At 42.2% G+C, this 22,732-nt stretch overlaps 1 long non-coding RNA gene across 1 annotated transcript in view; it reads right to left on the minus strand.

The window, feature by feature from the left end:
• The window catches only part of LOC139023105 (uncharacterized), a 427,630-nt gene that overhangs the window by 214,607 nt on the left and 190,291 nt on the right, over positions 1-22,732 (minus strand). The gene's annotated exons all lie outside the window — the stretch shown is intronic.

The raw sequence follows: 22,732 nt of genomic DNA on the forward strand, positions 1-22,732 counted from the left end.
GCTGTGAACAAAAACTTATAGGAATTGATTGGCCTGTTCCATGTATTTAACAGCTGAGTTGGGAGCTCTGGCTTGTTTTTTCGTACTGTTCCTACCATCGTCAGCCTCCTTTTGAGGAACTCCTATCCCAGCTTGTTCAAAGTTAAAAAGTTATTGAATATGATGTTGTGGCCCACGGAGTCCCTGTGTCACGTCCAGGACAARCCGCATCCTTTGGTTCTTCTCAGGGGCTCCTCCATCTGGCTTCTCCGTATACACTTGCAATTTCAACCCATATGATGAAGCAGCATCACAGGCAGCCCAGATCTTGATTCCATATATTGCGGGTTTAGACGGTAGGTACTGCCTGAAGGGGCAGCGGCTCCTAAATGGCATAAGCTGCTCATCAACAGTAATGTTGGGCCCAGGGTTGTAAAACAGGGGAAGGCGGTCCACCCACTTGTCCCACACTGACCTGATTACAGCTAGCTTGTCTCTCTGCCGCCGAGCTGGTCTGGTGTCTTAGCAGGTAATCCTGGAAATATTGTGGGATTTTTCCAGAGACATTGTTGCACAGAAAAGTTATCTGAGAGTTTCTGCATTGAACAGGGATTATGTGGATTCCCCCATTGGATCTGAAAACACCAGCAAGGATAAGAACCCAAAATAATGCATGTAAATGCATGAATGCATGTTTGGTCCATCTTCTTCCATCTTTCTCCAAAAACACGCCTTCCCTCCAAATTAGTGTAGTCCAGAATTATTTTCTGGATGGTGTCTGGGATGAACAGTTTAAAAGAAGACTTTATGTCCATCTGTGTTGGTTCTCGTTGCATCCTTATCACATTGGCATCCATGCAGGGTGGCTCATTCCTTGGGCATGAAGACCATTCAATATCACCATTTGTTGACATCCATATTTCTCTTCCTAGAGGCTGCTGATGAGCAGGTTGCTGACGGGCTGGTCCTGGGGCTGGCTGATGGTCAATCTCATCATCTTCTTCCAACTCACTGTCAGACACCGAATTGACAGAGACATGATCCTCATTTTCGGAAAAGTCGCTCCATCCACACTAGCGTCTCACTCTCTGCAAATTAAACATTCTAAAGCCCTCTGAGCAGAGATTAATTTTGCCATGCTGATTGATTGTGGTAAGGAGCCACACATAGAAAGCTATGTAATATAAATGTGCAGGGGGAGTGCACGGTGTGCACTCAATAAAATGTGTTATTTTACATGTTCTTCACAGAAAATGAACCAAGAGCAATAAGTCTCAGGTTGAAAAAAGTATTAATTGTATCATTTATCTTTTAGTAAACATAAAAAATGGGTCTCACAGACCCGAACACCACACAAGGGTTAAGTACTTTCTCCACAAAACAGAGATCTCAAGGATTCCTTTTCAATCTCTGCAATGGATGGACAAAGTCAGCACTCCAAGATCGCACATGTGTTAGAGGTCAACACTGCTAGCTAAGCGTAAACAATGATCACAAAAGATTAAGAGACCGTAGATATTCAGATTCAGAGTGTTTAATAGTCACATGTATAGGGTGGAGGGGGAGCAGGTAGCTGACTAATGGTAGCTATTGGCCAGTCTTTCAGTTTTTGCCATGATGCCCCTGTACTGGGCATCTTAGTGATTGAAGCGMGGTGAACAGGGCATGGCCTGGGTGGCTGGGGTCCCTGATAATCTTCTGGCCTTCCTGAGACACCTGGTGTTGTAGATGTCCTTTAGGGCAGGCAGTATGCACCCAATGGTGTGTTTGGCTGCATGTATCACCCTCTGAAGAGCCTTGTGGTCCGCAGCGGTGGAGTTGCTGTACCAGACTGTGATGCAGCCTGACAGTATGCTCTCGATGGTTCTCCTTTAGAACACTGTGATTGCCCTCGGGGACAGGCTCAACTTCTTCAGCTTCCTGAGGTTGAAGAGTCGCTGTTGTGCCTTGTTCACTATGGTGTCTGTGTGGTTAGACCATTTCAGCATCTCTTAGATGCGTATGCAGAGGAATTTGAAGTTGGTGACCATCTCCAAGGAGGCCTCATTGATGAGGATGGGTGCGTGGCCAGCCTGGTTCCTCCTGAAGTTCACAATCAGTTCTTTTGTTTTCCTAACTTTGAGGGAGAGGTTGTTTACGTGGGACCATGCCGTCAGAGTTCCTTCCTCCTCCCTGTAGGCTGTCTTGTCATTGTTGATGATCTGTCGTGTCGTTAGCAAACTTGATGATGGAGTTGGAACTGCATGAGGCCACGCAGTCGTGGGTATACAGGGAATACAGGAGGGTACTGAGGACGCACCCTTGTGTTGTCCCCATGTTGAGGATCAGTGTCGAGCAGGTCATGTTGCCTATCATCACCAACTGGGGATGGCCCGCCAGGAAGTCCAGGACCCAGTTGCGTAGGGAGGAGTTCAGACCTAGGGCCGTGACCTTTGTAATGAGCTTATAGGGAACTGTGGTATTGAAGGGGGTCCTGTGTGCGCTTGAGAGAGAGTGAGTAAAAGAGAGAGAGCATTCTGACCGGTTGCATTACCGTCTGGTATGGCAACTGCTCTGCATCTGACAATAAGGCGCTACAGAGGGTATCGCGTACGGCCCAGTACTTCACTGGGGCCAAGCTTCCTGACATCCAGGACCTACAGTGCCTTGAAAAAATATTCATCCCCCTTGCCTTTTTTCATATTTAGTTGCATTACAACCTGTAATTTAAATGGATTTTTATTTGGTATTTCATGTAACGGACATACACAAAATAGTCAAAATTGATGAAGTGAAATGAAAAAAATAAAGACGGAAAAGTGGTGCGTGCATATGAATTCAACCTCTTTGCTATGAAGCCCCTAAATAAGATCTTGTGCCACAAATTACCTTCAGAAGTCACATAAATAGTTAAATAGAGTCCACCTGTGTGCAATCGAAGTGTCACATGATCTCAGTACATATACACCTGTTCTGAAAGGCTCCAGATTCTGCAACACCACTAAGCAAGTGGCACCATGAAGACCAAGGAGCTCTCCAAACAGTTCAGGGACAAAGTTGTGGAGAAGTACAGATCAGGGTTGGGTTATAAAAAAATATTAGAAACTTTGAACATCCCACGGAGTACCATTAAATCCATTATAAAAAAAATGGAAAGAATATGGCACCACGACAAACCTGCCAAGAGAGGGCCGCCCACCAAACTCACAGACCAGGCAAGGAGGGCATTAATGAGAGAGGCAACAAAGAGACCAAAGATAACCCTGAAGGGAGCTGCAAAGCTCCACAGCGGAGATTGGAGTATCTGTCCATAGGACCACTTTAAGCCGTACACTCCACAGAGCTGGGCTTTACGGAAGAGTGGTCAGAAAAAAGCCATTGCTTAAAGAAATAAAAAAGCAAACACGTTAAGTGGTCGCCAAAATGCATGTCAGAGACTCCCCAAACATATGAAAGAAGGTACTTTGGTCAGATGAGACTAAAATTGAGCTTTTTGGCCATCAAGTTAAATTATATGTCTGGTGCAAGCTCATCACCCCGATAACCCCATCCCCACAGTGAAGAATGGTGGTGGCAGCATCATGCTGTGGGGATGTTTTTCATCGGCAGGGACTGGGAAACTGATCAGACTTGAAGGAATGATGGATGGCGCTATATGCAGGGAAATTCTTGAGGGAAACCTGTTTCAGTCTTCCAGAGATTTGAGACTGGGACGGAGGTTCACCTTCCAGCAGGATAATGACCCTAAGCATACTACTAAAACAACACTTGAGTGGTTTAAGGGGAAACATTTAAATGTCTTGGAATGGCCTAGCCAAAGCCCAGACCTCAATCCAATTGAGAATCTGTGGTATGACTTAAAGATTGCTGTACACCAGCGGAACCCATTCAACTTGAAGGAGCTGGAGCAGTGACTAGATGTGCCAAGCTTATAGAGACAAACCCCAAAATACTTGCAGTTGTAATTGCTGCAAAAGGTGGATCAACAAAGTATTGACTTGAGGGGTGAATAGTTATGTATAGTTATGCATGCTCAAGTTTTCAGCTTTTTTGTCTTATTTCTAGTTTGTTTCACAATAATAATATTTTGCATCTTCAAAGTGGTAGGCATGCTGTGTACATCAAATGTTACAAACCCCCCAAAAATGTATTTTATTTCCAGGTTGTAAGGCAACAAAATAGGAAAAATGCCAAGGGGGTGAAATCATTCGCTAGCCACTGTACATATGCACATTATTTTTGTTGTTGAATTTTTGGAAATATACAKATTTTTTAAATAAAAATCCATTTAAATTACAGGTTGTCATTCAACAAAATAGGAAAAATACCAAGGGGGATGAATACTTTTTCAAGGCACTGTAACTCTGCTAAAACAAAGTTTCTAACTAGGGGTGTCTTTGCTACAACAAATACAGAATATGCACAACCTCTCCCAGAACAGCATTTTCGATGGTGTTTAAAAGAAATTCAGTCTCACCCTTAATTTATTTTGTCTGTCCGGAATGGAGTCTCCACTCACTGACGCTCCCAGCTGTTCTGAGGCGGGTCCCTTTCTGCTCCGTTTTAATCGGAGAGTGGGCTCCCTGAGCCACGTCTAACGCAGTCCTGCACGTAGMTAACCTCGGTCTCCTCGGGAGCAATCAGCAAGCGGAGTTAGCCATCCCATCCTTGTCGCCAATTTGTCAGATAAATTATATAGGAYAAGAGAGACTTGATTCTTCCAACAACAGCTTTATTATAAGATTAGCAAAAATGAAGCAATCAACATCACCAAGAATGGTTCAGAGTTGAAAGCTTAACAAACATAGTCGGGTCTCTGCTTTTATAGAGAAGATACAAACCCTTTCTGTATACGTGGCAGTCAACAGATAGTGTGTAAAAGGTAATTTAGTTGTCTGTGCAGACTTATGATAGCACAAGGTTGATAGCCTGAGGGCTCAACTGTCTAACTGCATTCACAACAAGAAACAGTATATTATGTGACTTTCTGTAAATAGTAAACCCAAGGGATGTCACATGCTGCGGTTGCACCCAAACGTCTCTTGGCTGAAAGCCCAGAGTTATGACTAAGTCACACCAAGACAAGTTTGTATCAGGTTTGAAAAAACACTAGCATATAACAAGAGACTATTCTTTAAGCTGTAAAACAATGAATAGCGTGACTTACTTTGTACTTTTCCACGACACAGTGGATGAGATTATAGTTGTGAAGTTGTATATAGTCATGTCAGTGTTCAAGAAAACTGGTGAGGACAATGTAAATAAAACCACATCTTTTTTGTACTTCATGCCATTGATGACTAATCTGTTTGTCATGTTCGATAAAATAAATGTTGGACCAAGGCGCAGCGGATGTTTCACTTTTTAGAAAGTGAAACTGAGCAAAAACAAATAAACAATAAAATAACAACGAACCGTGACTACAGAGTTGCTATGTGCACTAACTCAAAACAATATCCCATAAAACACAGGTGGAAAAAATGCTACTTAAATATGATCCCCAATTAGAGACAACGAATACCAGCTGCCTCTAATTGGGAATCATACAAAATCACCAACATAGAAAAACAAACCTAGAACCCCACATAGAAATAATAAACTAGACTAACCTCCCAGTCACGCCCTGACCTACTCCACCATAGAAAATAAGGACTCTCTATGGTCAGGACATGACAGTACCCCCCTCCCCCCCAAAGGTGCGGACTCCGGGCCCCAAAACCTGAAACCAAAAGGGAGGGTTAGGGGGGGTGTCTAGTGTCAGCTCTGGTGCAGGACGAAGAACCCCCTCATCCCGCGGATCCGCCAGCATCGGAGGCGGCTCTGGTGCGGGACGAAGAACCCGCTCAGCTCACGTATCCGCCAGCTTGGGTGGCGGCTCTGGTGCGGGCCGAAGAACACGCTCATCCCGTGGATCCAGTCATGGCCCGGGCTGAAACCTGTGCCTGGACCTCGGTGTCAAGGAAGGCTCCTGCCATGGAGCGGGACTGGACACCAGATCTGGACTGAGCACCGGCGCAGGAGAAGGCTCCGGACATGGAGCTGGACCGGACGCCGTGCCTGGACTGGGCATCGACGCAGGGGAAGGCTCCCGCCATGGAGCGGGACTGGACGCTGTGCCTGGACTGGGCACCAACGCAGAAGAAAACTCGGGCCTTGGAGCTGGACTGGACGCCGTGCTTAGACTGGGCATCGGCGCAGGGGAAGGCTCCGGCCATGGAGCTGGAGTTTTTGGACCATTGATCGTCGCAGGAGGTTCCGGACCGTGGTCCGTCTCAGGAGGTTCCGAACCGTGAAACGTCGCTGGAAGCTCTGAACTGGGAACTGTCGCCTGGAAGCTCTGGACTGGGAACTGTCGTCCGAAGCTCTGGACTGGGAACTGTCGCCGGAAGCTCTGGACTGGGAACTGTCGCCGGAAGCTCTGGACTGGGAACTGTCGCCGGAAGCTCTGGACTGGGAACATGCGCCGAAGTTCTGGACTGGGAACTGTGGCCGGAAGCTCTGGACTGGTAACTGTGGCCGGAAGCTCTGGACTGGGAACTGTCGCAGGAAGCTCTGGATTGGGGATCGTCGCAGGACGCCTGGTGCGTGGGGGGCACTGGTGGTACCGGGACTGGTGACAACACCTCAGGGCGAGTGCGGGGGAGCAGGCACAGGACGTACCGGACTGGGAGGCGCACTGGAGGCCTGGTGCGCGAAGCTGGCAGAGGACGTACTGGGCTGTGAAGGCGCACTGGAGACCTGGTGCGTAGAGCCGCATCACAATTTTAACCGGACTTTAACTTCTTATGGCTGCAATCCCATTAACAGGATCGATATGACAACAGCCAGTGAAAGGGAGGCGCCAAATTCAAAGAAATTCATAATTAAAATTCCTCAAGCATATAGTATTTCACACCATTTTAAAGATAACTTCTTGTTAATCCCACCACCGTGTCCAATTTCAAAATGCTTTTCAAAATCCACAGACAAACACAGTCATTTTTCCAGCCAAAGACAGGAGTCACAAAAAGCAGAAATGGAGATAAAATGAATCACTAACTTTGATGATCTTCATCAGATGACACTCATAGGACTTCATGTTTACACAATACATATTGTTTTTCGATAATTACATATTTATATCCAAAACCTCAGTTTACATTGGGCCATGTTCAGAAATGCCTCCAAAAATATCCGGCGAAATTGAAGAGAGCCACATCAAATAACATAAATACTCATCATAGACTTTGATGAAAGATACATGTTTTACATAGAATTAAAGATAAACTTGTTCTTAATAGCAACCCTGTGTCAGATTTCAAAAAGCTTTACGCAAAAGCACAATATTCAATAATCTGAGAACAGCGTTCAGCCACAAAAGGAAGCCATACAGTTACCCGCCAAATTGTGGAGTCAACAAAAGTCATAAATAGCATTCTAAATCTTCACTTACCTTTGCTGATCTTTGTCAGAATGCACTCCCAGGACTCCCACTTCCACAATAAATGTTTGTTTGTTCGGTAATGTCCATCATTTATGTCCAAATAGCTATTTTGTTAGCGAGTTTGGTAAACAAATCCAAAGTCACGAAGTGCGTTCACTAAAGCAGACGAAATGTCAAAAGTTCCGTAACAGTCAGTAGAAACATGTCAAACGATGTATTGAATCAATCTTTAGGATGTTTTTAACATAAATCTTCAATAATGTTCCAACCGGAGAATTCTATTGTCTTCAGAAGTGCGATGGAACAGAGCTCCCTCTCATGTGAACGCGCATGGTCAGAGCATGGTCAGCTCATGGCAGACCTTACTCATTCCCGTTCCTTCGGTCCTACCCACAGTAAGAAGCATCAGACAAGGTTTTACAGACAGTTGACATCTAGTGGAGGCCTTAGGAAGTGCTAAATAATCCATATCCCACTGTGTATTCGATAGGGTGAGTTCAAAAACTACAAACCTTCAGATTGTTCCCACTTCCTGGTTGGATTTTTTTCTCAGGTTTTTGCCTGCCATATGAGTTCTGTTATACTCACAGACATTATTCAAACCGTTTTAGAGTGTTTTCTATCTAATACTAATAATAATATGCATATAATAGCATCTGGGACTGAGTAGGAGGAGGTTTACTCTGGGCACGCTATTCATCCAAAAGTGAAAATGCTGCCCCCTATCCCAAAGAAGTTTTAACACACTTCTCAGGACGAGTACGGGGAGCTGACTCAGGTGGCATTAAACTAATTACACGCTCCTTAGATCCACTGTCGTGCATCTTCCACCAACTTAACAACTCTCTCCTCCCTTTATCCTCCAATACCTCCATCGACAACGATTACCAGCTGCCTCTAATTGGGAATCATACAAAATCACCAACATAGAAAAAGAAACCTAGAACCCCACATAGAAATAATAACTAGACTAACCCCCCAGTCACGCCCTGACCTACTCCACCATAGAAAATATGGACTCTCTATGGTTAGGACGTGACACTGTTGCTGCACTATACGTCCTATCCGATTATGTTTAGCCAACACCCCATTACTTTCACCATTATCTGTTTTCCTCTCACAGGAACACCTTCTAGAGCTTGAGCACATGTAAAACAATACGTTTAAAAGGTACTTTACATGCCATGATTTTGACTTTCATTCAAGCCTTGTTTTTTGATCTGTTTATTATGTAATGTAAATAATAGAGAATTTATGAATGACAACAACCTTTCATTGCAGTCTGGTTTCTTTATTTACTTTCAACAACAGAAAATAATATTATAATCTTATTATAATCATAATTTTCAGTATCGTCAGACCTAACAGTTGACTTCTGAGGACGTAGCGCCATAGTCTGCCCTGTGGCATTCTGCAATGAATAGATGGCAGACATGGTATAGGCCAGGATAATCCACCATGCAAACAGGCTGTTCTGGCACCTGTCTGCATCTTCTGGTGAACTATTGAAAACAGTACAATGATATAGAAAATGAATGTATTATGTATTTTGATGACAAAACAAAGTAGCCTACACACCTGTGGAAGTTTGACGCTTTTAAGGTCCAACTCCAGCTCCAACTGACAGGATYAATACCCTGTGCTTTTTTCCCCTTCTTTTTTTAAGGGGAAGGGGTTGGGCTCTAGGCAATTATATCAGCCAATCAGGGCTGTATATGTAAATACATTCAAATATGTATCCTCATGCCCACACAGTCAGATTCAGAATTTCAGTGTCCCAAGGAAGCTCAGGGAAATAAATTATTACAAATATGTTTTGTAGTTATATTCATAGACATGTAGGGATTATTTAAAAATGTTTCCTAGAACGACTGTATAGGGGCTTTAAGAAAACGACAAATGTGAATTCTACATGTTAAAAGGTATGGACTAAATTCTTCATACAGGATCCATCAGAGGTTCCAGACGCCATCAGATATCTAGTCTCGCATACAGCTTTTATTATGGATGATTTAATGGCCTTGTGGTTAGTGTGTCTTCKCCCCCCCCCCCCTCCCCCATCCCGAAATCCTGATTTAGATTTAATCTGCAGTTAAACCACTTGGACCCAGTATTGATTGCCTGAAAGATTCAAAGGACACAGTGAGTCACTGGCAGAGATTCCATCATCACATAATAACAATAAACATGATTTAATGTTATGAATTGAGAATTTTAAATGAGTCAATAGTGAAGAAATGGAACATTCATATTCAGTTGGCCAGTATTCCTTATCATTATTCAGCTTTTGTTTTGAAGTCAAAGAAAGATTCTGAGAAATCAGAATACGATGTGTAACTCAGGTTGTGTCTACACTTCACACTTACAGTACATTTTATTTATTTTTTATTTTTTTATTTATCCGTTATTTTACATGCGACTTCTTCTATCAGAATACGAAGATCGCACTGAAAAACTGGTTTAGACTCACAAAAGTTGCTTTGTGGTCTGATTGTGTTCAGATCTGGCTGACCACTTCAGGGATCCATTGTGTGTGGATTTCTGCTCAGTCTGGACACAATCAGGCTAATGAAAGGACGTACAGTGGGCGACGTCATCAGCACACATTGACGTCATCAGCACACAAGTCTCCAGAATACGTGTGTTTATTGGACCGAAAGGCACCTTTTTGTTGGAGGAAATACATGTTTTCTGACCTCATAAATGCTAGCCAGCTAACTAGTATTTAGAAGAAAAAAAACATTGTTTGGCTAGCGTTATGCTAACCCGTTTGCAATCCCTTTAGCATTGTTTGTTAGCTTGCTGGCAAGCTACATACGTTACCTGGCTAGTTAGCTACAGTAATTAGCTACTGCCATCAGTTGTTGTGTTATTATCCTATTTTGCCTATTCCATCATTTGTAGAATGCATAAAGGTATTTGAATGTAGCGCAGGGGAAAGGGAATCCAGACACACTGTGGACACGGTAACATTTAAATGTAGGTGTAGATGCATGATGCGTTCAGAATTCCATGATCAGAACTTTAGGAACGGAATACTAACGTTACATGAACTGTCAAGTTTAGACACGACCTCAGTAGCTCAACAATGACAACTACAACTACAATGAGTGGAATGTTAGCTAAACAGACCAATACCGAGGCAACTAACTTAATGGGATTCCACATAAAGATTCCTTTCTCGTGATGTCACAAGTCAAGGCATGTCCTACATGCTTCCTGCATCCTGCAATGTTATCCAACAGCACTATTCCTCAAGTAGCTAGAAGCCATGGCAACTGTTCTTGGGAGGTTCAATCGAGTTCCTTATGTATCATTTGGCAGAGTGACATAAACAGCACCATTCGTTCCCTTAATCATCCATCTATGCTGAAAATAATATGATAGTAAGATCCTTTTTTCCCCCTTTCCATTTTCCCTGAATGCATCCCAAATTGCACCCTATTAAGTATATAGTGTACTACTTTTGACCAGWGATCCATGGCCCTGGTCAAAGGTAAAGGGAATAGGGTGTCATTTGGCACACAAGCACTGTCTACCTCAATTATCTAGATGAAACCCATCACTCTCTGGCTGTCATGTGTGATAGCCATCACTGTTGATTGGGACCAGTGGAGTTACGCACGCACGCACGCACGCACGCACGCACGCACGCACGCACGCACGCACGCACGCACGCACGCACGCACGCACACACACGCACACACACACACACACACACTGTGCATAAGACAGCTCACATCTCTGTGGCTCCAAGAGTCTAGCGTTAACTCCCTGATGACTGTCAATGACCATAAATCTCCCATATCCTAATACTATACTGTCAAACCCATCCCTACAACCCACTATCAGTTAATTCATATTTCTGATTTGCTCGTAACCTGTCCATTACTAAGATTACAGCTTATTAGCTTTATTTTTTAGAGCAGAAGTAATATTAAGGTTTTCAGTTGGGCTCAAACCTAACTGTCTATGAACTACATCCAGATTCACTTCATTGTTCCCAAAAAATGAGTTCAGAAGTGCATTCACGTGGCTATTTTGCAAATCTGAGTCAAAAAATCTTCATCCCCATTGGAAGGGAAAGAAAGAAAACAAGATTTCAAAAGGCTGAAAAACACATCCTGGCCATCAGCAATAATTGTTATTTCTCAATATATAGCCTAGAGTAACTCTGATCAAGGTTAGCAAAGTATTTTTGAAGAGGAATAATGGTGTCCTGCTGAGGCAACCTTTGACCCCTTGTCACGATCGTTTTGCTGTGAGAAAGTGGACCAAGGCGCAGCGTGTGCAAAATACATTCTCTTTTATTGTAGAGAAAGGGAAAAAACACGCAACAAACACTATAACAAACTGAAACAAAACAACAAACGAATCGTGAAGCTAATAACGTAAGTGCACACACAGGCTACAAACGTACAACATAGACAATTACCCACATTAACCTAGTGCCTATGGCTGCCTTAAATATGGCTCCCAATCAGAGACAATTAATGACATCTGTCTCTGATTGAGAACCATTCAGGCAACCATAGACACAGCTAGACACCTATATTAAACACAAACCCATCTACTCTATTTAACCCCCTAAACCATACAACCACCCTAGACACTACAAAAACACATACATTCCCCATGTCACACCCTGACCTAACTAAAATAATAAAGAAAACAAAGAATACTAAGGCCAGGGTGTGACACCCCTAGTAAAGCCTTAAGGTAGAATGTGAATGTGTGCAACCATCCGAGCGTGACTGATTATTGCATATTAGAGATATGCAAGGTCAATGCAGAACTTTAATGGAACCTCTGTATGTGAATTGTAGGCTACTGGATTTCAAGACTTAATCAATCATAAGCCATCAATATCAAGATTTGACCAATCGTAAAAAATGTAATGGCCTTTCAAATGTATTAATTAAATAATTATAAACATTTATTTGAGTAGCAAGTTTAATGTTTAAGGGTTTTGGACTATGTTAAATAATTCCACGTCCCATTTTTGATGGAGTAATCTAGTTCTACTAATAAATAAGAGGAAACCCATAACTAGCCTAATGATATTGTTGCACTCACTTTGTCTAGGGGCCCTAAGCCTAGTTACAGAATCTGTAACCTGAATTAATGTGTGCATTTATGAAATCACAGTGTTAAATAAATTGGGTTAAATTTGCATAGACGCTGTTTCATCCTTTCCTATACTTAAATTTCCCTTGCCTAATGATTGCGTCTGAAGTTGGGCTTACAACTAGGTTATCCTCACCAATAGGCGATAGTTCTCCTGCATAATATGAGTACAGCGACTGCAATTTCATGGCATTGCGTTAGTGTTACTACTTGTCTTTTTCGGCTGGTGGAACTCCTGTAGAACCATGCCAAGATAAAGCATACAGGGTAAAAAAGATCAATGAAAAATGTTGAGCAAGGAAAACATTAAGACGTTGGCACAACACGGAAGTGTGACATCACGAAGAGGGGTCAAGAATTACAGACAAAAGACTACAATTTAACTACATTTTAAAACATTAACATGTAGCGTGGGTGTGTATGCATCTATCAGCTGCAACTTAACTAGGTCATTCTTTGCAGCACTTGACCATATGACTGGACAATAATCAAGATAACATCAAACTAGAGTCTGCAGGACTTGCTTTGTGGAGTGTGGTGTCAAAAAAGCAGAGGATCTCTTTATTAACAATTTAATCAATATATTTTGACCATGACAGTTTACAATCTAACACCAAGTCATTTAGTCTCCTCAACTTGCTCAACAGCCACACCGTCCATTACCAGATTCAGTTGAGGTCTAGAACTGATTTTTAACAAATACAATGCTCTTAGTTTTATAGATGTTCAGGACCAGTTTATTACCGACCACGCATTCTAAAACAGACTGCAACTCCTTGTTTACAGTTACAGTGATTTCACTAGCTGTGGTTATTGACGTGTATAGGGTTGAATCATCAGCATACATGGACACTCATGCTTTGTTTAATGCCAGTGGCAGGTCATTGGTAAAAATAGAAAAGAGTAGAGGGTGAAGAGAGCTGCCCTGTGGTACACCATCCTTTACATGTTTAACATTAGAGAAGCTTTCATTCAAGAAAACCATATGTGTTATATTAGATAGATAGCTCTGTATCCACGATATAGCAGTTTGCTAAGATCTGGAAGCAAGCTAATAGGTTGGCTGTTAGAACCAGTTAAGGTTTATTTAACCTTCTTGGGTAGCGAAATGACTTTGGCTTCCATCCAGACTTCAGGACAAACACTTTCCTCTAATGTCAGATTAAAGATATGACAGATAGGAGTGGCTATGGAGTCTGCTACTATCCTCAGTAGCTTTCCATCTAAGTTTGTTAATGCCAGGAGGTTTGTCATAATTGATCGATAACAACAATTGTCACACCTCTCCCACACTAACAAAAACATGTAACTTACAATGCTTTTCTTTCATTATTTTGTTATGCATGTATACAATGGCTCACTGTTTGTTCTTGGCATTTCCTGCCAAAATTGACCCACTTTGGCAATGAAGAAATCATTGAAATAATTGGCCACATCAAATGGTTTTGTGATGAATAAGTCATCTGATTTGATGAAAGATGGAGTTGAATTTGTCTTTCTAACCATAATTGTATTTAATGTACTCAAAGGTTTTTCCCATCATTCTTCATATCATTCATCTTGGCTTCATAATATAGTTTCTTCTTCTGTTTGTTGAGTTTAGTCACACAATTTCTCAATTTGAAGTTAGCCAGCCAGTCAGATGTGCAGACACTCCTTTCGCCCCCTCTCTTTCAACCATACAGTTGTTCAATTCCTCATCAATCCATGGAGCCTTGACAATTCTAACAGTCAGTTTCTTAACAGCTGCATGTTTATCAATAATTGGAATAAGCAATTTCATAAATTCATCAAGTGCAGCGACTGGATGCTCCTTATTAATCATATCAAATAAGCAAGTATTTTTAACATCCCATCCTCCACATAAGTCACAGCACAAAACATGTGGGATATCTTATACACTATTTTAGGCCCATCTTTTTTCTTTTTTTTTCTTGGAAATAGCCACTATATTGTGATCACTGCATCCAATAAAACAAAGTTCTACAGTATTAGTAAACATGTGATCAATGCATGTGGAATATATAGTTCCTGTAGTGTTTGTAAACTCCCTGGTAGGTTGATTAATAACCTGAATCAGATTATAGGCACTGGTTACAGCTCCCTCTTCAAATCAAATCAAATCAAATTTGATTTGTCACATGTGCCAAATACAACAGATACAACAAATTTTTACCCTTATTTAACTTCTTAGTGATCCCTTCCCGCGCCAATCCCGTTAACGGGATTAATTTGACAACACCCAGTGAAATAGCAGGACGCAAAATTCAAAAACAGAAATACTCATAATAATAATTCATAAATCATACAAGTGTTATACATGGGTTTAAAGACGAACTTCTTGTTAATCCAGTCAGATTTCAGAAGTCAGATTTCAAAAAGGCTATACGGCGAAAGCAAACCATGCTATTATCTGAGGATAGCATCCCATCAAACATACACATGAAATCAAAATGTACATTAATTTGGCGCCTTTGATTGAGAAAATACACCGGCTCCAACTCCCGCAACATGACTACAAAGTATCTAATATAGTTACCTGTAAACTTGATCCAAACATTTCAAACAACTTTCCTAATCCATTTTTAGGTATTTTTAAACGTAAATAATCTATCAAATTTAAGACGGAATAAACTGTGTTCAATACCGGAGGAAAACAAAGTGGAGCGGCCTTCCAGGTCGTGCGCCTCAACGACAACAGTACACTTCACTTGACCCTCGTTCTGGACAGCCCTACTTCTTCATTTCTCAAAGGAAAAACATCAACCAATTTCTAAAGACTGTTGACATCTAGTGGAAGCGATAGGAACTGCAAGCAACTGCCTTAGAATTCTAGATTTCCATTGAAATCCATTGAAAAGAGAGTGACCTCAAAAAATACATTTCTTGGATAGTTTGTTCTCGAGGTTTCGCCTGACAGATAAGTTCTATTATACCCACAGACATGATTCAAACAGTTTTAGAAACTTCAGACTGTTTTCTATCCAAATCTACTAATAATATGCATATCCTAGCTTCGGGGCCTGAGTAGCAGGGAGTTTACTTTGGGCACACTTTTCATCCGGACGTGAAAATAGTTCCCCCTAGCCTTAAGAAGTTTTTAACTYGGTAAATCAGTTAAGAAATAAATCTTATTTTCAATGATGGCCTAGGAACAGTGGGTAAACTGCCTTGCTCATGGGCAGAATGACATATTTTGACCTTGTCAGTTCTGGGATTCGATCTTGCAACCTTCCGGTTACTAGTCCAACGCTCTAACCACTACGCTATCTGCCACTGCTTAAACTTCTTATGGCTGCAGGGGCAGTATTGAGTAGCTTGGAGGAAAGGTGCACAGAGGTGCCCATATTAAACTGCCTGCTCCTCAGTCCCAGTTGATAATATATGCATAGTATTATTCATATTGGATAGAAAACACTCTGACGTTTCTAAAACTATTTGAATGATGTCTGTGAGTATAACATAACTCATATGGCAGGCAAAAACCTGAGAAAAAATCCAAACAGGAAGTGGGAATTCTGAGGTATGTCGACTTTCAACCAAGACCCTATTGAATACACAGATATGGATGAGTTTGCACTTCCTGCAGCTTCCACCTGATGTCAACCGTCTGTAGAACCTTGTCTGATGCCTCTACTGTGAAGTGGGGCCGAAGGAGACAGTAATTAGTTAGGTCTATCATGACCTGACCATGCTCTGACCATGCGCGTTCACATGAGAGGGAGCTCTGTTCCATCACACATCTGAAGTCAATGTAATTCTCCGGTTGGAACGTTACTGAAGATTTATGTTAAAAACATTCTAAAGATTGATTCAATACATCGTTTGACATGTTTCTACTGACTGTTACGGAACTTTTTGACATTTCGTCTGCTTTTAGTGAACGCGCATCCTGACTTTGGATTTGTTTACCAAACACGCTAACAAAAATAGCTATTAGGACATAAATGATGGACATTACGAACATTTCTTGTGGAAGTGGGAGTCCTGMGAGTGCATTCCGATGAAGATCAGCAAAGGTAAGTGAAGATTTATAATGCTTTTCATGAGATTTGTTGACTGCACAATTTGGCGGGTAACTGTATGGCTTCCTTTTGTGGCTGAACACTGTTCTCAGATTATTGAATATTGTGCTTTTGCCATAAAGCTTTTGAAATCTGACACAGTGGTTGCATTAAGAACAAGTGTATCTTTCTATGTACAAGTGTATTCTATGTAAAACATGTATCTTTCATCAAAGTTCATGATGAGTATTTATGTTATTTGATGTGGCTCTCTTCAATTTCTCCGGATATTTTGGAGGCATTTCTGAATATGGCGCCAATGTAAACTGAGGTTTTTGGGATATAAATATGAACTTTATCGAACAAAACATATATGTATTGTGTAAAATGAAGTGCTATGAGTGTCATCTGATGAAGATCATCAAAGGTTAGTGATTAATTGTATCTCTATTTCTGATTTTTGTGACTCCTGTCTTTGGCTGGAAAAATGACTGTGTTTGTCTGTGATTTTGCGGTGACCTAACATAATCATTTGTGGTGCTTTCGCTGTAAAGCCTTTTTGAAATCGGACACTGTGCTGGGATTAACAACAAGATTACCTTTAAAATGGTATAAGACATGTATGTTTGAGGAATTTTAATTATGAAATTTCTGTTGTTTGAATTTGGCGCCCTGCACTTTCACTGGCTGTTGTCATATCATCCRGTTAACGGGATTGCAGCCATAAGAAGTTTTAACCAACAATGCAGTTAAGAAAATACACAAAAAATAGAGTTAAGAATAACAAATAATTAAAGACCAGCAGTAAATAACAATAGCGGGCCTATAAACAGGGGGTACCGGTACAGAGTCAATGTGCACGAGCACCGGTGTCGAGGTTATAAAGGTAATATGTACGTGTAGGTAGAGTTATTAAAGTGACTATGCATAGATCATTACGGAGAGTAGCATCAGCGTAGAAGGATGGGGAGGTGGGGGGCAATGCAAATAGTCTGGGTAGCCATTTGATTTGCTGTTCATGAGTCTTATGGCTTTGGGTAGAAGCTGTTTAGAAGCCTCTTGGACCTAGACTTGGTGCTCCGGAACCGCTTGCCGTGCGGTAGCAGAGCAAACAGTCTATGAGTAGGGTGGCTGGAGTCTATGACAATTTTTAGGGCCTTCCTCTGACACCGCCTGGTATAGAGGTCCTGGATGGCATGAAGCTTCGCCCCAGTGATGTACTGGGCCGTACGCACTACCCTCTGTAGTGCCTTGCGGTCGGAGGCCAAGCATTTGACATACCAGGCAGTGATGCAACCGGTCAGGATGCTCTCGATGTTGCAGCTGTAAAACCTTTTGAGGATCTGAAGACCCATGGCAAATCTTTTCAGTCTCCTGAGAGGGAAAAGGTTTTGTCGTGCCCTCTTCACGACTGTCTTGGTGTGATTGAACCATGTTAGTTTGTTGGTAATGTGGACGCCAATGAACTTGAGTCTCTCAACCTGCTCCACTACAGCCCAGTCGATGAGAATGAGGGTGTGCTCGGTCCTCCTTTTCCTGTAGTCCACAATKATCTCCTTTGTCTTGATCACGCTCAGGGAGAGGTTGTTGTCCTGGCACCACATGGTCAGGTCTCTGACCTCCTCCCTATAGGCTGTCTCATCGTTGTTGGTGATCAGGCCTACCACTGATGTGTCATCGGCAAACTTGATGGTGTTGGAGTCGTGCATGGCCGTGCAGTCATGAGTGAACAGGGAGAACCGGAGGGGACTGAGCAGGCACCCCTGACGTGCCCCCGTTTTGACGATCAGCATGGCGGATGTGTTGTTACCTACCCTTACCAGCTGGGACCGGCCGTCAGGAAGTCCAGGATCCAGTTGCAGGGGGAGGTGTTTAGTCCCAGGGTCCTTAGCATAGTGATGAGCTTTGAGGGCGCTATGGTGTTGAATGCTGAGCTGTAGTCAATGAATAGCATTCTCACATACAGTGGGGAGAACAAGTATTTGATACACTGACGATTTTGCAGGTTTTCCTACTTACAAAGCATGTAGAGGTCTGTAATTTTTATCATAGGTACACTTCAACTGTGAGAGAAGGAATCTAAAACAAAAATCCAGAAAATCACATTGTATGATTTTTAAGTAATTAATTTGCATTTTATTGCATGACATAAGTATTTGATACAATCCTGAAAGCAGAAACTTAATATTTGGTACAGAAACCTTTAGTTTTGTAATTACAGAGATCATACGTTTCCTGTAGTTCTTAGACCAGGTTTGCACACTCTGCAGCAGGGATTTTGGCCCACTCCTCCATACAGACCTTTCTCCAGATCCTTCAGGTTTCGGGGCTGTGCTGGCAATACGGACTTTCGGCTCCCCTCCAAAGATTTTCTATTGGGTCAGGTCTGGAGACTGGCAGGCCCTCCAGGACCTTGAGATTGCTTCTTAACGGAGCCACTCCTTAGTTGCCCTGGCTGTGTGTTTTGGGTCGTTGTCATGCTGGAAGACCCAGCCACGACCTCCTCTTCAATGCTTTAGAGGGAAGAGGTTTGTTGGTCAGATTCGCGATACATGGCCCGTCCATCTCCTCAATACGGTGCCAGTCTCCGTCGTCCCTTTGCAGAAAAGCATCCCAAGAATGATGTTTCCTTCCACCATGCTTCAGGTTTTGGGATGGTGTTCTCTGGGGTTGTTCTCATCCTTCTATTCCTCCAGAAAGGCGAGTGGAGTTAAGAGCAAAAAGCCTAATTTTTGTCTCATCAGACCACATACCTTCTCCATTCCTCCTCTGGATAATCCAGATGGTCAATTGGCAAACTTCAGAGGGCCTGGACATGCGCTGGCTTGCAGCAGGGGGACTTGCGTCGCTGCAGGATTTTAATCCATGACGGCGTAGTGTGTTACTAATGGTTTTCTTTGAGACTGTGGTCCCAGCTCTCTTCAGGTCATTGACCAGGTCCTGCTGTGTAGTTTCTGGCTGATCCCACATTCCTCATGATCATTGATGCCCCACGAGGTGAGATCTTGCATGGAGCCCCAGACCGAGGGTGATTGACCGTCATCTTGAACTTCTTCCATTTTCTAATAATTGTGCCAACAGTTGTTGCCTTCTCTCCAAGCTGCTTGCCTATTGTCCTGTAGCCCATCCCAGCCTTGTACAGGTCTAACATTTATCCCTAATGTCCTTACACAGCTCTCTGGTCTTGGCCATTGTGGAGAGGTTGGAGTCTGTTTGATTGAGTGTGTGGACAGGTGTCTTTTATACAGGTAACGAGTTCAAACAGGTGCAGTTAATACAGGTAATGAGTGGAGAACAGGAGGGCTTCTTAAAGAAAAACTAACAGGTCTGTGAGAGCGGAATTCTTATGGTTGGTAGTGATCAAATACTTATGTCATGCAATAAAATGCAAATTAATTACTTAAAAATCATACAATGTGATTTTCTGGATTTTTGTTTTAGATTCCGTCTCTCACAGTTGAAGTGTACCTATGATAAAAATGCAGACCTCTACATGCTTTGTAAGTAGGAAAACCTGCAAAATCGGCAGTGTATCAAATACTTGTTCTCCCCACTGTAGGTGTTCCTTTTGTCCAGGTGTGAAAGGGCAGTGTGGAGTGCAATAGACATTGCATCATCTGTGGATCTGTTGGCGGTATGCAAATTGGAGTGGGTCTAGGGTTTCTGGGATGATGGTGTTGATGTGAGCCATGACCAGCCTTTCAAAGCATTTCATGGCTGTAGACCTGAGTGCTACGGGTCGGTAGGCAGTTAGGCAGGTTACCTTAGTATTCTTGGGCACAGGGACTATGGTGGTCTGCTTGAAACATGTAGGTACTACAGAATATGTCAGGGAGAGGTTGAAAATGTCAGTGCCAGCTGGTCAGCGCATGCTCTGAGTACACGTCCTGGTAATCCTTCTGGCCCTGCGGCCTTGTGAATGATGACCTGTTTAAAGGTCTTACTCACATCGACTGCAGAGAGCGTGATCACACAGTTGGGCCGGAACAGCTGATGCTGTCATGCATGTTTCAATTTTACTTTCCTCAAAGCGAGCATAGAAGTTATTTAGTTCATCTGGAAGGCTCATGTCACTGGGCAGCTCTTGGCTGTGCCTCCCTTTGTAGTCTGTAATAGTTTTCAAGCGCTGCCACATCCGACAAGCGTTGTACTATTCGATCTTAGTCCTGTATTGATGCTTTGCCTGTTTGAAAGTTAGTCGGAGGGCATAGCGGGATTTCTTATAAGCGTCCCGCTCCTTGAAAGCGACGGCTCTACTCTTTAGCTCAGTGCGAATGTTGCCTGTAATCCAAGGCTTCTGGTTGGGGTATGTACGTACGGTCACTGTTGGGACGACATCATCGATGCATTTGTTGATGAKGCAAGTGAGTGATGTGGTGTACTCCACAATGCCATCGGAAGAATCCCGGAACATATTCCAGTCTGTGTTAGCAAAACCGTCCTGTAGTTTATCATCTGCTTCATCTGACCATTTTTATAGACCGAGTCACTGATGCTTCCTGTTTTAATTTTTGCTTGTAAGCAGGAATCAGGAGGATAGAATTATGGTCAGATTTTCCAAATGGAGGACGAGGGAGAGCTTTGTACGCATCTATGTGTGTGTAGTAAAGGTGGTCTAGAGTTTGTTTTCATTCTGTTTGCGCATTTAACCTTTCTAGCTCAGGGGTTCCGCTAGCGGAACACCCACAACATTCCACTGAAAAGGCAGCGCGCGAAATTCAAAAATATTTTTTTAGAAATATTTAACTTTCACACATTAACAAGTCCAATACAGCAAATGAAAGATAAACATCTTGTTAATCTACCCATGGTGTTCGATTTCGAAAATGATTTACAGTGAAAGCACAACATATGATTATGTTAGGTCAGAGCCAAGTCACAAACACACACAGCCATTTTTTCAGCCAACAATAGGAGTTAGAAAAAGCAGAAATATAGTTAAAATGAATCACTAACCTTTGATTATCTTCATCAGATGACAGTCATAGAACATCATGTTATACATGTATTGTGTGTTTTGTTCGATAATGTGCATATATATATAAAACAAATCTCAGTTTACATTGGCGCGTTATGTGCAGTAATGTTTTGATTCCAAAACATCCGGTGATTTGGCAGAAATACTCATAATAAACGTTGATAAAAGATGCAAGTGTTATTCACAGAATTAAAGATACATTTATCCTCTATGCAACCGCTGTGACAGATTTTTTTTTWAACTTTACGGAAAAATAATAATCTGAGAACAGCGCTCAGAGCACAATCCAGCCAAAGAAATAGCCGCCATTTTGGCGTCAACCGAAGCTACAAAAACACTATAAATATTCACTTACCTTCGAATAACTTCATCAGAAGGCACTCCCAGGATTCCCAGTTCGACAATAAATTACTGATTTGTTCCATAAAGTTCCATAAAGCCCATCATTTAGCCACTTGTTGTTAGCATGTTCAGCCCAGTAATCCATTTTCATGACGCACGAGCAATCCCTCCAGACAAAAACTCAAAAAGTTCCGTTACAGGTCATAGAAACAAGTCAAATGATGTATGCAATCCATATTTAGGATGTTTTTAACATTTTTCATCAATAAGGATCCAACCGGAGAATTTCATTGTCTGAAGAAAGAGCATTGGAACGAGAGCACTCTCTCTCGTGAGCGCGCACAATGAGACCGAGAATTTCTGCAGACCACTCAGTAAAATAGCTCCTATGAGCCCCTCCTTTATAGTAGAATCATATAACCAGAATCTAAAGACGGTGACATCTAGTGGAAGCCCTAGGAAGTGTTTGCTCATCCATAACTAAAAGGGATATCATTTGGCACTGTTTTGAAAATCGAGTTCTCACTTCCTGTTTGGATTTCTTCTCAGGTTTTTGTCTGCCATATGAGTTATGTTATACTTACAGACATAATTCAAACCGTTTTAGAAACGTCAGAGTGTTTTCTATACGATAGTAATAATAATATGCATCTATTACCTTCTGGGACAGAGTAGGAGGAAATTCAGTTCGGGCACGCAATTCGTCCAAAGTGAAAATGCTGCCCCCTGTCCCGAAGAAGTTTTAACATGCTGATAGAAATTAGGTATAACTGATTTAAGTTTCCCTGCATTAAAGCCCCCGGCCACTTGGAGCGCTGCCTGTGGATGAGAGGTTTCCTGTTTGCTTATGGCGGTATACAGGTCATTGATTGCGATTTTAGTGCCAGCATCAGTCTGTGA

This window comes from Salvelinus sp. IW2-2015, linkage group LG27, assembly GCF_002910315.2.
Source record: "Salvelinus sp. IW2-2015 linkage group LG27, ASM291031v2, whole genome shotgun sequence".
NCBI lineage: Eukaryota > Metazoa > Chordata > Actinopteri > Salmoniformes > Salmonidae > Salvelinus > Salvelinus sp. IW2-2015.